This window comes from Physcomitrium patens, chromosome 20 (assembly GCF_059467195.1).
Source record: "Physcomitrium patens ecotype Gransden chromosome 20, ASM5946719v1, whole genome shotgun sequence".
NCBI lineage: Eukaryota > Viridiplantae > Streptophyta > Bryopsida > Funariales > Funariaceae > Physcomitrium > Physcomitrium patens.
This window is the reverse complement of record NC_143429.1, coordinates 1327501-1330000: the sequence shown is the minus strand read 5'-3', so window position 1 is coordinate 1330000 and position 2500 is coordinate 1327501. Positions and strand designations below refer to the sequence as shown.

Here is a 2500-nt window from a genome sequence, read left to right as displayed (position 1 = left end):
TAAATGCAAGGACCATTCATCCATCTAGCAAGCAATTGCGACCAGGAGGGAAGGAATAAAGAGATAACGGTTCAGGGCTATTGACGTGATGCGGTCATACCAAGGCTACTACACCAGATCCCATCAGAACTCTGAAGTTAAGCGCCTTTGGGCCGGAATAGTACTGGGATGGGTGACCTCCCGGGAAGTCCCGGTGCTGCATCCATTTTGCATCCGCTTGAACCTTCTCCGACGTGGCATCTTCTTCTCCGACATGGCAGTCCACTTAGCATTTGTCATGTGACAGGGCAGCCAGGTAGCTGACGTGGCATTTCAAAAAGTTAAAAAAAATAAAAATAAAAGCTGAAAGGGTGGAGAATATAATATTTACATGTTAGAGGTTAATTTATCAAGGATTTTGATCTATTTGGTGCTGATGTGGCACAGTGTAGTGTTAAAAAAATAAAAGTAAATGAAGGATGCATATTTGCAAACAAGTATTGTCACAATACAAAATGTTGGGTTTTGAAATTACAATGCTAGTTTATATGTTATGAGATTAAAATTTCAGAGTCTAGGTTGTATGATTAAAAGAACAAAGTATGAGTTGAGGGGTTAGGGGTTAGGGTTTAGGGTTTAGGGTTTAGGGTTTTAGGGTTTGCATGGGGTATATAAACCTAGATTCTAGGATTCACATAGATTATATAAAGGGTTTAGAAAGTTGGGCTTGGAGTATGTAAAGAGAAGATAGATTTAAGAATTCACACAAACAAAAATAAATTGGATGTGGAGTGTGAAGGATGAAGAATTGAAGACATTAAGTTTCAGTGGTGATGGATTAGTTAGTGGGCAATGATTACCTGTACGATGCATTAGTTAGCAAGTCATTAACATATTTGTACAACCAATTGATTGCACACACACAAATTTATCTCCAAAGTGACATGTAAACGATTTAGTGGATTTTTGACATGACATGGACTACCACGTGGCAGCCACATCAGCAAGGTAACACGTGGCACTTGAAAAAATCAATTTAGTATTCTTCTGCCTTTTATTTTTCTACCTTATTCCAGTTAATTAAATTACTTTAATATTTTTAATTCACCAATTTATTTTTATTTTTATTTATATTTCTGTCTAGGCGCAAGACTGGGCGGCCAGCAAGGAGTCGAGACAGGGAGTTAATTTTAAAATTGATTTTTAAAAAATGATTTATTTATTTATTTCCACCTATGCGGAAGACTGGGCGGCCAACGAGGAGTCGAGACAGCCAGGAGTCGGGACTTGGGCAAGGGAGCGGGACAAGAGGTCGGGACTCGCGGCGGGACAAGGAAGAGGAGGAGGAAGTCCGGGACTCGCGACGGGACTGGGACTCGCGCCGGGACTAGGGAGTCGCGGCGGGACAAGGAAGAGGAGGAGGAAGTCCGGGACTCGCGACGGGACTGGGACTCGCGCCGGGACTAGGGAGTCGCGGCGGGACAAGGAAGAGGAGGAGGAAGTCCGGGACTCGCGACGGGACTGGGACTCGCGCCGGGACTAGGGAGTCGCGGCGGGACAAGGAAGAGGAGGAGGAAGTCCGGGACTCGCGACGGGACTGGGACTCGCGCCGGGACTAGGGAGTCGCGGCGGGACAAGGAAGAGGAGGAGGAAGTCCGGGACTCGCGCCTGGGACTCGCGCCGGGACTAGGGAGTCGCGGCGGGACAAGGAAGAGGAGGAGGAAGTCCGGGACTCGCGCACGGGACTAGGGAGTCGCGGCGGGACAAGGAAGAGGAGGAGGAAGTCCGGGACTCGCCACGGGACTAGGGAGTCGCGGCGGGACAAGGAAGAGAAGGAGGAAGTCCGGGACTCGCGACGGGACTGGGACTCGCGGCAGGACAAGGAAGAGAAGGAGGAGGTCCGGGACTCGCGCCGGGACTAGGAAGAGGGGAGGAGGTCCGGGACTCGCGACGGGACTAGGAAGTGGGGGAGGAGGTCCGGGACTCGCGCCGGGACTAGGGAAGAGGAGGAGGAGGAGGAAGGCCGGGACTGGGACTCGCGGCGGGAGTAGGTAGTGGGGAGGAGGTCCGGGACTCGCAGCGGGACAAGGAGGAAGTCGGGGAGGAGGGCCGGGACCAGGAGTCGCGGCGGGGATAGCAGGCAGGACAGGGAGGGTGGGTGGTCTTCCACAAAAAAAGTGTGTCTCGGAACTTCCTTAGTGCAGTAGGACGGGGGCCTGCCGAATCCCACAGAGAGTACTATGTGGGGAAGGGTTCCTCTGAAGCGTCTCGGGAAAAGTCGTGAGGGGGTGACGGTTGCTCGGTGCCTACGGGTCCCGACTGCTCGCTGCCTTCTTTGAGCCCAGTACCGACGTTCGCAGGGGGATACCTGGATACTACTGGGGTTACCTGGATACTTCTGGCGTGTTACCTTGGATCAGTGAGGAGTGGGGGTTAGTTTCCCGGCGACGCGACCCTCTGAGGAGGTCCCGCGGAGGGTCGCCGAGTATTATATGGTGAGCTGGCTGTCAAGGATTGTGAG

The 2500-nt window shown here is 51.7% G+C and overlaps 1 non-coding gene across 1 annotated transcript; it reads left to right on the top strand.

Moving 5' to 3' along the window:
- The first annotated feature begins 86 nt into the window (after nucleotides 1-86).
- Nucleotides 87-205, top strand: LOC149987238 (5S ribosomal RNA). The gene has a single exon (XR_016499336.1). It is a non-coding gene; the product is annotated as a 5S ribosomal RNA (ribosomal RNA).
- The last annotated feature ends 2295 nt before the right edge of the window (nucleotides 206-2500 follow it).